This window comes from Herpailurus yagouaroundi, unplaced genomic scaffold (genome assembly GCF_014898765.1).
Source record: "Herpailurus yagouaroundi ecotype Mexico unplaced genomic scaffold, PumYag 438, whole genome shotgun sequence".
Taxonomy (NCBI): Eukaryota; Metazoa; Chordata; class Mammalia; order Carnivora; family Felidae; genus Herpailurus; species Herpailurus yagouaroundi.
In genome coordinates this window covers 590176-602619 of record NW_024412655.1, presented here as the reverse complement: position 1 = coordinate 602619, position 12444 = coordinate 590176, and the positions used below count along the sequence as shown (strand labels likewise).

General features: G+C 57.4%; 1 protein-coding gene across 2 annotated transcripts in view; it reads right to left on the bottom strand.

The window, feature by feature from the left end:
* CHID1 (chitinase domain containing 1) overlaps positions 1-4678 on the bottom strand; it is a 26009-nt gene extending 21331 nt beyond the window's left edge. The window contains exon 1 of one of the 2 annotated variants that reach the window (XM_040464231.1): positions 4554-4678. The gene's annotated coding sequence lies outside the window, so the exon portion shown is untranslated. Of the gene's footprint in view, positions 1-1858; positions 1989-4553 lie in introns of those variants that run through there. The other variant, XM_040464230.1, reaches the window with a different exon arrangement.
* Positions 4679-12444: the final 7766 nt, after the last annotated feature.

Here is a 12444-nt window from a genome sequence, read left to right as displayed (position 1 = left end):
CCCTGTAATACCCAGAGATACCTTGTAATTCTCAGAGGTGCCCTGTAGTACCCAGAGGTGCCCTGTAATACATGGAGATACTCTGCAATACCCAGAGATACTTTGTAATACCCAGAGGTGCCCTGTCATACCCAGAGATACCTTGTAATTTTCAGAGATGCCCTGTAATACCTAGAGGTGCCCGGTAATATGCAGAGGTGCCCTGTAATACCCAGAGGTGCCTTGTAATACCGAGGTACCCTGTAATACACAGAGGTGCCCTGTAATACCCAGAGATACCTTGTAATTCTCAGAGGTGCCCTGTAATACAGAGATACCCTGACAGATCCAGAGGTGCCCTGTAATATATATGGAGATACTCTGTAATACCCAGAGATACTTTGTAACACCCAGAGGTGCCCTGTAATACCCAGAGATACCTTGTAATTCTCAGAGATGCCCTGTAATACCTAGAGGTGCTCTGTAATATGCAGAGGTGCCCTGTAATACCCAAAGATATCCTGTAATACCCAGAGGTGCCCTGTAGTACCTAGAGATGCCCTGCAATACGCAGAGATACCCTGTAATACAGAGGTGCCCTAAGCCTGAGAAACAGCACCTCAGCTTCACAAGCAACCAAGGGAACAGACACTCAGTGTCGGGGAGGCCTAAAGAGAATGAAGCTAATGGCGTAACCTAGGCAGCAGCAATTCTCCCAAGCTCTTCCTGGGAATTCAAGTTGCAAAAATCTTTTTGGATGACAATCTGGTTGTAAATACACTTTCCAACATGTGTTTCCTGTTACAAATTACACTTTGAGGGACTTCCCCACTTATGTGAAAAATGCACGAGAAGGTTCACTGCCACTCTGTTTAAATGGTAACACACATTTCCCTACACAAGAATACCGACAGACGCTGTGAGGCTTGCAATGCACTGTTGGTGCAAATGCTACAAAATGTAAACACACACACACACACCACAATCCCATCTTTACTGAAAAATTCCTGTGTATCGGGTGCCTGGGTGGCTCAGTCCATTAAGCATCTGACAATTTTGGCTCAGGTCATGATCTCATGGCACTGGGATCGAGTTCCACATCGGGCTCTGCACCTCTCTCAAAAATAAGGTTACGTACACACCATACAGAAAGTACGAAAGGGGACGCTAGAAGGTAAGTGAGCAGGCTATTCGGACTGCTGATCATTCTGATTTTGGCGTCAGCTGCTACTTTTTGGCTTTCCTGCGCTGGACTTTCAGGAGCTGTGCAGTTCATTTTTGGGTTCTGCCCCCACTCCCAGCCCCCCGCAATTCTACTTCATGGCAGCGGAGTACCAGGCGGGCCCAGACTGGCTGGGGTCTTTCCCGAGGCTTTAAGGTGTGCAGGTGTTAAGTATGCTGGTTGAGAGACAGCCCCTTCCAGACCAGCTAAGGAGCCACTTGGTGGCAGAGCCAGAGGAGACCCAGCAGGTCCTGGGGAACCAGCCCAGCTTCCTGCCCAGCAGGCAGGCACGTGGCCTCTCCCTCTGACTATGGGCATCCCTGGGGTCACCAGAGCTCTAGCCAGGCAGGGCGTGCCCTGTCAGGAGCTGGCAAAGTCAGGCCCTCTGCAGCACTCACCCCTTGATCCCCTCCACCCCGTTGACCTCCTGGCCAGGAGCCTGTTTCTACCCCTCCAAAGCCCTCCTCCCTGCTTCACAGAGCAGCACCACTCACCCCTTGATCCCCTCCACCCCGTTGACCTCCTGGCCAGGAGCCTGTTTCTACCCCTCCAAAGCCCTCCTCCCTGCTTCACAGAGCAGCACAGCAGCACAACTTTGGGCTGTCACTTCCCTGCGCAGGTTTCTACACTGTGGCACCTGATACACCTACAGCATACCTGCGTGGGGCCACCTGGGGTGGCCTGGGGTGAGGAGCCCTGGAGGTCCCTCCCCACAAGGCAGGGAGGCACAGACAGCTGGCCCAAGGGCTTCGCAGGACAGAAGGGACAAAGCCGTGCAGAGGTGCAACAGGGGCAGCTCTGAAGGGGCTATGGGGAGGGAGACAAAGACCAGGTCAGACTGCCATCCTCTGCCCCCTCCCAACCCCTCCCCAGCAGCCCCTCTGCTGGGTGACTTTGTGGTATCAGAATCATCAAGGACAACAGCTCCTGCCGCCCTCCCTTCTGGTGACAACAGCTCGGACTTGGGCTCCCTCAGTCAGAGCAGGGGTGGGTGGACAATACTGATCCAGTCAGGCTGAGACTACGGCCACCAGGCTAGGAGGGGCTGGGGCTAGGAAGCCCAGCCACCATGAGGCCAGAAAGGCACCTGAACCAATGTGCTTCCAGAACACAGGCCTTGCACAAGGGGCTGCAGAGCTGGGGTGGGTTCTACGCATGCAGGGACGCCTGTACCTGCTGGCTGAGCCACAGGGAGTGGGGGGGAGGCCCCCCATTTTTGACCCCAGCCCCTCTGGGTCTGCTCCATGACCTCAGGCTCCTTCTCAGCTCCAGGATAGAGGTCTGGGTCGCTGAGGATGGAAGGGGATGAGAAACCAAGCGGGAGGGTGGTCCTCAAGCAATCCACAGTGGCCCAGGGTGTGCCCCAGCGGCCTTCTCGCCCTCTGTCCACGGCCTGCCACCCCGCCTGCTGCTCACCCACCCAGAGACCCTTCGGCCAGTGACTTGCCCGGCCCCTGACCTGAGGAAAGGGTGGAGATGGGGCCAGTCTGGGGAAGGACGACGGACCCCGCCAGCCTCTGTGCACAGCGGAGGGGAAAGTGGAAGGGGAGCCACACTGAGCTCAAGGCCTGAACTGGCACTGCCACACCATCCTGGCGGCAACGCGAGCAGGCTGCTCACGAGCGCTGGGGACACAGCATGAGCTACCGTGACACGCAGGGGGCTCAAGCGGCAGCAACGCCCGGCCCCCTGCTGTGCAGCGTGGGCCCGGCCACCCTACCCCACGCCTGCGCCCCCTCGCATCGGTGTTTCTTCCACACACACCAATGATCTCTGGGAGGCGCGGGTCCCGCAGGGTGCGGTGCGTAGCGACCCCTTCATGTCTGGGTCGCCCACAGGGCCCTTGGGAGGCAGGGGTCTCAGATCTGCGCTAACAACCGACAGCCCCACTATTCCAGGGGCTCCGAGCTCTGGGAGGACTGTCAGCAGCATGTTGACCAAACGACGGCGAATCACAGCAGTGACTTTCAGGTGGTTTTTGAGACCCAGGGTAAGAGTCGGCCGTGGCCTGGTGCACATGTGCACCAGGGGGAAGCCGCTCATCAGAGCTAACCCTGCTCCGTGGCGCACGCACAATCCCTCTATTTCATTTTTAAGAAACGGAGATTTAGGGGCGCCTGGGTGGCTCAGTCAGTCACGTGTCCAACACTTGATCTCGGCTCACGTCGTGGTCTCAGGATTCATGAGATCGAGCCCCGTGGCGAGCTCTGTGCTGACAGCGTGGAACGTGGTTGGGATTCTCTCTCTGCCCCTCCCCCTGCTTGTGCTCCGTCTCTCTCAGAATAAACAAACATGAAAAAAAAAATTGATTTTACCATCAAGTTGCTCTCGCTATTCAGTGTGTGTGCAGTTTGAGAACCGCGGACTGGTGGCGCCCCGGGGGGCGTGATCTACACGTGGCCGGACCACGAGCCAACTTGCTGGCTTACAGAGTGCTGCTGTTCCCCGGGGCAGGTCACGGCCACACCAGCCGTGGAGCCAACCGCATTCCTGGGCGAGGGCGAGGGCGAGGGCGAGGGCGAGGGCGAGGGCGAGGGCGAGCACGCTCTGGGGAGCGAAGGCCGCGGTGGGACGACCACAGCCCTGGTGACATCTATTGACATCTATGGACCACGTGCTCTGCGTCGGGGTCTCGGACACAGGAACTGGGGTTCATGGCGCTCAGAGATGAAGAGTACATGGCGCGTGGCCACCGTGCCACCCTAACTCAACAGAGCTACGGACACAGGACCCCCCACCCGTGGCTCGAGGTCCAGTTCTGCCACCAGCCCACCGTCGCCGGCTCTGTGGGAAGCCAGGGGCCACGAGCCACCTCCTGCGTGGAAAGTCTACAGCTTCCAAGACACCGGGCTGAGCGAAGAGGGGTCCAGCCAAGTGCGCCCCAACCCAACCCGCACAGGGACACCTGGCCCGCGCTCCGGGGACGGGGCGGCCGCCACCCTCGGTGTCCCCCACCTCAGCCACACCGAGCGTGCTGGTCACACTCGCTGCCTCCAACTCGGGCCCTTACTCTCACGCCCTCGTGCCCAAATCTCACACCTCCACTCGCTCACACACCCGCTCACTCCTGCCGTCTCACTCCCGGCCCACACTCACGCCCCCCCACCCGCTCACACCTGCTCTCACCCCCCCCACACCCACCCCTCACACTCGCACCCGCTCTCACACCCATCCACACGCTCACTCCCACCCCTCACACCTATCCCCCCACACCCACTCTCTCACACCCGCGCTCCCCCGCGCCCCCGGCGCGCCCACTTCGCGGCGCGGAACTGAGGCCGTGCGAGGAGGAGGAGCGGGCGCCGAGACGCGGGGCGCGGACGCCACCCCAGCCGGCCGCCGCGGGGCTCACCTTCATGTCCCGGAGGCCGGCCGGACCACCCTCGCGCGCGGACGGAAATCGCTCGCAGGCGCCGCCGGAAGTCCCGCCCCAGGACGCTGGCGCGACGCCGCCGCGCACGGCACGCTGGGCCGGGGGCGGGGCCGAAGCCGGAGTGGGGCCGGGGGTGGGGTCAAGGTAGGGGACTGGGTTCCGGGCGGCTGCTGGGGCCGGGGACCCGGGACCTGCGGTCGGGGCAGGGGGCGGGGTGGGGGTAAGGGCCGGGGCCGAGGGCAGGAGTAGGGCCGGGGCCCGGGTAGCGGCCAAAGCAAGGGGTCGAGGTAGGGGATGGGGCCCGGGCCGGGGCAGGAGCCGTGGCGGGGACAGGGGTCGGGATAGGGGCCGGGGCAGTGAGGGGGCAGGGGGAGGGACCGAGGCTGGCGCTTCTGGGGAGGGCGGCACCCCGGCGATGCCGCGAGGCGGCCACGCAAGGACCGTCGGGAATCGCCTGACCCGGCGCCCCTCCTTCCCCACTGGTGGCCGCCCTCCAGCCTGTCCGTCCCCGACATCCCCCACATGTCCCTGAGTGAGCTCGGACCAGTCCCCTGTCTCCGGCCGCGTCCGTGGGCCGGTGGTGCCCTAGGCCTCTGGATGGCCCCTGGATATCGAAAAGCCCGCAAGGCCAACACCCAGCGCTCTCTGTCCTGCCTCCAGGATCTGTGGCACCACCTTACAGTTCTCACAGGCTGGAGCCCCCCACCCCCGCCCGGCCCCAGAGGCAAACAGAACCCCTCCGTCTCAGCCCGGGGCCGCAACGTGGCCAGCAGTTTTCATCACAAGGCATTTTACACTTGATACAAGCTTACAGACGCCCCCCGCCCCCCCCCCCCCCCCATCCCTAGCTGTTCCCAGCAGTTTCCTGCAGAAAACCACACAGCCGTCCCCACCCTGGCTCTGCACCAGCCCCAGGACGCACTGCCTGGCTTGTTTCCCCATTTCTGCTGCTTAGGAGGTTTCTTCCTGAACTGAACTTTGTTCTCTTTCTTCCTAGTCATGTTTCCTTCTTTCTCTTCCCCATATTTCCTGCCAGCTGACCGCCCCCCCCCCCCCAACTCCAGTCTTCCCAGAAGGGCCTGGGAGCTGCTGTGTGTGCTGAGGCATGTGCCAGCTGCTGCTGGGCAGCTCTGTTCCTGGCACCCAGCTCAGCCCTGAGGCCTGACCTTTGGCGTAGTGACCCCAAGTCAGGCAGAGCTGTGGAGAGGACCCCAGTAAGCTCTGCTGGAGATGCACGGGTGGTTGTTCAGTCCCAGGAATGCTGAGACCCCAGCAGGGTCACGGGTGTAGTGAGAAAGGCCTGTAGTCATCACACAGTGGCTGCCTGAGCTCCTATAGAGTTCAGAGGTCTTCGGAGCCCAAGTACTACAAAGTTCGCTCAGGGCTCCCTCTCAGCCAGCATTGCCCTACACCCAAGAGCATGCAGGAAGGAGGGACAGCGCCAGCCCCTTCGGCAGAGCCCCCACCGGGCAGGGTTCTGGGGGCCCTAGAACCTGGGTTGAAAACTGACTTCTTTAAGTGGGTACACATCTTTCAGCCACAGTAAGATTTAGAATGACACATAGAACGTTTTTGTTTTTTTTTTAATTTTTTTTTTTCAACGTTTATCTATTTTTGGGACAGAGAGAGACAGAGCATGAACGGGGGAGGGGCAGAGAGAGAGGGAGACACAGAATCGGAAACAGGCTCCAGGCTCCGAGCCATCAGCCCAGAGCCCGACGCAGGGCTCGAACTCACGGACCGCGAGATCATGACCTGGCTGAAGTCGGACGCTTAACCGACTGCGCCACCCAGGCGCCCCTAGAACGTTTTAAGAGAATCAGAACTAAAGTGTTCATTCTTTCATGGTAAGTTAAACCTCAACACAGTTGGTATTTCAAGTTTCTGAACCATTGAGACAACTTGGGGTTCACCACGTTCAAAATTTTAATCTATTGGGTGTATGAGTTCTTGGCACACCCAAGATTGTGTTGTCAATTCAGACAAGCTACAGCACTTTAAAAGGAATTAAAAGATACTGAATGTATAAATTCAGTTTAAAATGTTAGAAATGTGGGGCGCCTGGGTGGCTTAGTCGGTTAAACATTCGACTTATGCTCAGGTCGTGATCTCACGGTTCGTGGGTTCCAGCCCCGCATCGGGCTCTGTGCTGACAGCTCAGAGCCTGGAGCCTGCTTCAGATTGTGTCTCCCTCTCTCTCTTGCCCCTCCCCTGCTCTCTCTCTCAAAATAAATACACATTAAAAAAAATAATAATACATTTAATATTAGAAATGCTTAATTCACTGGGTTTGTAGAGGAGTCCAAACATTTTGACAGACCCCTGAAAAATGACTATAAATCTTCTAGGCTTATAAAGGAAATGACAGGGTTTGTGAAATTGAACTTAACAGGTTAAAAACTTAAGTTTTGATCAACAATAGCCAAAGTATGGAAAGAGCCCAAATGTCCATCAACTGATGGATGAATAGATAAAGAAGATGTGGTATATGTACACAATGGAGTATTACTCGGCAAGCAAAAAGAATGAAATCTTGTCATTTGCAACTATGTGGATGGAACTGGAGGGTATTATGCTAAGCGAAATTAGTCAGAAAGACAAGTATCATATGACTTCACTCATATGAGGACTTGAAGACACAGAACAGATGAACATAAGGGAAGGGAAACAAAGGGAGGGGGACAAAACATAAGAGACTCTTAAACGTGGAGAACAAACAGAGGGTTACTGGAGGGGTGCTGGGAGCGGGGATGGGCTAAATGGGTCAAGGGCACTAAGGAATCTACTCCTGAAATCACTGTTGCACTAGATGCTACCTAACTTGGATGTGTACTAAGAAAATAAATTTAAAAAACCCCAAAAACTAAAGTTTTGAGTTTATAGCTTCAATAAGTCAAACCCTAATTATTTTAAGTTGATGTAAATCTGAGCATATAACCCCCTTGCCCGGTCCCTGAACCCAGTCCTCAGCCCCAAATTCTGGCCATCTTGCCTGTGAGGCAGCCCCCACCACCAGGGCTGGGTGTGGGGTACCCAGGCAGAGGTTCTGGCTCTGAGTTTCAAGCCCAGGTCTGGCCCATCGTCACACTGTCCTCCTCCTTGTCCCCTACTTGTTTGCACTGGGGGACAGAGGAGGGCAGACACATGCCGACATGCAGCCATGGGGTCTGCAGAGACAGGCCTTCCTGTTGCCCACTGAACCCCCTCGCCCCCAAGCTCTGGGGACGCACTCAGAGCCAGAGCTCCCCACCCAGATGCACTTGGCAAGCTGGGGGTCCCTAACCTGAGGCTGCCTCTCTGGGACGGCTTCAAAAGTGTCCCTAAGTGAGGCACTTGGCTGGCTCAGTTGGCAGAGCATGTGACTCTATCTCAGGGTCATGAGTTCAAGCCCCAGGTTGGGCATAGAGATTACTTAAAAAAAGAAAAAAAGTAACCCTAAGTAACCATGGGGAGCTCGTTATACATCCCAAGAGCACTTGCACCTGGCTGTTGGATGTGCCTGGCAGCTGTTGGGCTGCTGGGGGCTAGGCTTGTGTGTTCCTGGGGTGGGGTGGGGTGAGGGTGGGTGCCCTCATCTCACAAGTAGCCCCGGGCCTCTCCTCATTTGCCGAGTCAGCACAAGGCAAGGCTCTTCCCAGCAGTGGCAACCCGTGACTTGTCCAGTTTTAATGGGGAAGGCCTAAGCCAGGGGTTGCCCTGAGGGCAGGGCCCAGGCCACTATCAGTCCGCGCACTATCACTCCTGAACCTCAAAACATTCCAGTTTTGAGGCCGGAAGCCCAGGAAGAGGGACACACACCAGGATATCCTGCTGCCGAGCCCTCCCTCTGCTCATGGATGGGGACATCCTCCCTGGGTGCTGGGATAAGCAAAGTCCAGAGCAAGAAGGAAGGAGTGGGGCACACTCACGTGCAGTGGAAGCTTTCAGATTTAGCTCCAGAGCCAGCACAGCAGGTTTTTTGTCCGTGTCTCCCATGTGAGACCCTGCCACCCTGGCTTTGGCCAGGGTGATGGCTGTGACCTGGGTATCATGGGCTGTCTGGTGTATTGGTATCCACTCAGAGGTCAGGCAGGTGTCAGGTCCTAAGGCAGGTGCCTGTGATGGGTGGGTGGCCCTGCAGAAGGCTGTGCGCTTTGTGGCATCAGTGCCAGGTTTTATGCTTCTCATCGTCCCACGACCAACCTTAAAATACCCCGATGCCAAAGGGAGGGGCAGTTTGTGTGTGACGAGGCCAACGGGGCAGAATTTCTTAGTGTTGTACCAGGGCAAATGGTGGACCCCAGAAGGTGACCCCTGTCCCAAACCCCAGTGCCTGGGAAGGTGACCTTATTTGGAAATAGGGTCTCTGCAGATGTGATTAAGGATCTCAGGATGAGATCATCTTGGATTTAGGGCGAGCCCCAAATCCAGTGACAGGGATCTTCGTAAGAGAAAAGAGGCAGATTTGAGACACACAGATACAGGGGAGGAGACAGCTTCTCGATGACGCAGGCAGAGATTGGGGTTAGGCAGCCTCAGGCCAAGGGTGCCGGCGGCCTTCAGCGACTGGAAGAAAGGTAAAGACAGTCTCCCTCGGAGGCGCCGGGAGAACCCTCTGCTGACACCTTGATCTTGGAGTTCTGGCCTCTAGGACTGCAAGAGGATCAGTTTCTCTTGTGTGGGGTCATTTGTCACGGCTGCCCCAGGACACTGAGGCAACGCGGTGGTGTGGAAAGGCCCGAACCGCTGTCTGTAGTCGTGTTTTCTTTTCTAACGCTGTCTTTCCTAGGCCGCTCTTGAAAGTGACATACATTCCGTCAGCTGTCACGGCTGACGTGGACACTGGGTGGACACTGGCCTGGGATGGATGCTTTGCCACAAAACACCCAACGCCACGCGGTGCTGGACAGCCGGCTGGCTGTTGGCACGGTTGGTCTGGCCTTTGAAGTCAAAGGGTGTAGTTTTCGACAGGCCACTTAGGGAAACTGGAGGGTGTGGATCCCTACTCTGGGAGTGAACGGGGTGTCTGCTCTGGAAGCATCCTGTGGGGACAGCTGCATTTTCCTGGCTGCCTCCTTCACCCCTCCCCTGGCTGCTGTCACCAGCTGCATCGCTCCTGTGGCCATTTACTGATGATTGACAACGTTCGTGAGCTCCCCCGGGGGGTGGATGTGAGGTGGTCTTAAAGACAAGCGGCCAGCCGGACAAGATGGGGACGGACGGGGGGGGGGGGGGGAGGGCCAGCATGACATGCCCGTACAGCCCTGGGGACTCAATGACACAGAACTCTCAGGCATGGGAATAGGTGTTAATTAGGATCCAGCTGGGGAGTAACAGAGCCCCCAGTCATGGTGGCAGGGGCGTGAACACAGGAGGTTTGAGGGCTGGTACAGTGGAGGGTGGGGGGGGGGCAGGGATCATCGCCATCTGAGACAGAGTTCTAGCCAGCAAAACCATGTTGCAAGTAATCAGGATGGAAAAGGGGACACTGACTCAAAATCCTGCCCCTATGTGCTCACATCATGCTCTGTTATGGGAAGGATCATGTCCCCTAAAAGTTCACATGTTGGAGTCCCTCAGAATGTGCCATTATTGGGGCGTCTGGGGGGCTCACTCGGTTCAGCGTTGGACTTTTGATTTCGGCTCACAAACTGAGATCGAGCCCCGCGTCCAGCTCTGCCTGGAGCCTCCTTGGGAGACTCTCTCTCTCTCTCTCTCTCTCTCTCCCTCTCTGCCCCTCCCCCACTCCCTCAAAATAAATAAATCAACATTAAAAAAAAAGACCGTGGCCTTATTTGGGTCACTGCAGATGTAATTAATTGAGTTCATACTGGGTAGGGCAGATCCCCTATCCGCTGTGACTGGTGTCCTTGTGAAAAGGGGAAATTTGGGCAGGGAGACGATCACAGAGGGGGGGGGCGGCATGAGCTGATGTTGGGAGCAGACAGCCATCTGCCAGCGGAGGGAAGCCTGGGCCCGATCCTCAGCCACAGCCTCAGTAGGAACCAGCCCTGCCCACCTGGGACTTCCAGCTCCTAGAAGTGGGGGAAAAGAAATCTCTGAGTTCCCTTCTCTGCATTATATTCAGAAATTTCTGGCATCTCGACCCTAGTTTAGCATAGGTCACCCGAGTCCACTTCCAAGCTGCCGGCTGCTCGAGCTGCCCCTGCTGCCCCAGATGGGGGGGTACCCCGTGGGACAGGTGTGCTCGCTCAGGTTTCATCCTGCACACACTCCGAAGAGCTCTGCCGGCATAAACTCAGCTTCTTGTGTTCTCTTGCTGGCTAAGCCTTTCCCACCAGGGTGTGACTTTTTGTGACCCCATCCTGGTTCTCTGGACCCTGCCCGTGCCACACTAGTGCTCCAGCTTTTCCATGAGACATCTGGGGAGGCAGTAGAGTCAACTTCTGTGGTTATTTTGCAATAACCCGAATCCAGCTGTGTGGCTCTGGGCTCAGTTTGATGGCTGCAAAAAACAGGGTCCACGGACACGGGTGGCCTCCTGTCAGGAGCTCCTTGCTCCCCTTCCCTAGGTGGTCCGTTTCATTCAAAACACCGCCCACCACCGAGTTCTCGAACCCCTCAAGCTCAGCACGCCATCCAAGGCAGGGGACACGCTCGGTTCCCAGAGCATGGCCTTCCCCAAGCGTGTCACTCCTGGTGACCGCATGCCTGGCGCACCAGGTACCAAGGGTTGCCACACCTCTGTCCCTGGACCCACATGGGTGCGCAGGCCTCTAGCCACATCTGGACCAGGCCACCGACCCCGGTTATCTGGAAGGGTCATTGTCTGCAACCCACTCCAGAGACTGTGGGAAGCAATTCTTGTCAACCTGACAGGAGGCCTGAGCCAGGACAGCCAGCGAATGGTGCCGGATGCCCCTGGGCACTGTGGCCATGCTGCAGGCTCTGGGCTCCCCAGCCTTTGTTTCCTCCTTCACGATGCCAGTGTTGGGCTTGTGTCTGCGGGGGCCCTTGCCTCTCAGTGGCCGGGGGTGCTGGAAAGAGACTCTCAGCTCCACCCTTGCCCTTGGAAACAGAGTTGAGACCACAAGTAGCTAAAATGTGACAGGTGTCCAAGTCACAGAACTTAAGAAATGAAACTGTTTCCAAGCACTTCTTACAAGTAAAGGCAGCCTGCCCCTCGCTGGGCATAACCTGGTTAGGGAGGGCCAGGTGGACTCAGGCCTAATTCTAATAAATGACCTGAGGGCTTGCAGGAGCCGAGAGGCAGGCAGTGTGGGGTCTTTCTCATGGCCACCTGTGTGCCTCACCATGCTCTGGGACCCCCGCCCCAAACACACACATACTTTTGGGAATCCCAGGAGGCCTGGGAAGCCCAACAGCAGCACTGAAAGGAGATAGGATGTCTGTCCTACTCCAAGCCCCTCTTCAGAGAAGCCCACCACCTCGGCCTGAGCTGGCACTCTGTCCATTCCCCACGTGGGTCCCCGCAGCCTCTGGGCATTGCCTTGTTCTTTGAGTGGCTGCTGGGGGTGGGTCAGGGTCTGCTTGTCAGAGTCCCCTGGCTTGGCCATGGGAGGGGTATCTCATGGCATGGGGATGTGGGCCCTGGGGATCTTCTCTCCTCCAGGAAGCCCTCTGCTGGCCCAGCTCTTTGGAAGTTCTTGGAAGGTGGTGAAATAGCTCTCTTACAAAGATTCCAGCCGCCAGGGTTCCGGTTTCCCCCAGGGGGTCTTGCAGGCCCAGAGCATGGGTGGGGTGTCTGGTCTGTGGGAGGGGCCCCGCCCCTTCCTCCTCCTGGTCAGGGTCCAGCTGGGCCTGACCTCTCACTGGGAACTGAGGAAGTGAGCCAGGGTGGGGCAGAGGTCTCTTTTGTGGGTCTGGGCCAGGATCAGGTTCAGGGCCCAGATACTGCCCCCCCCCCCCC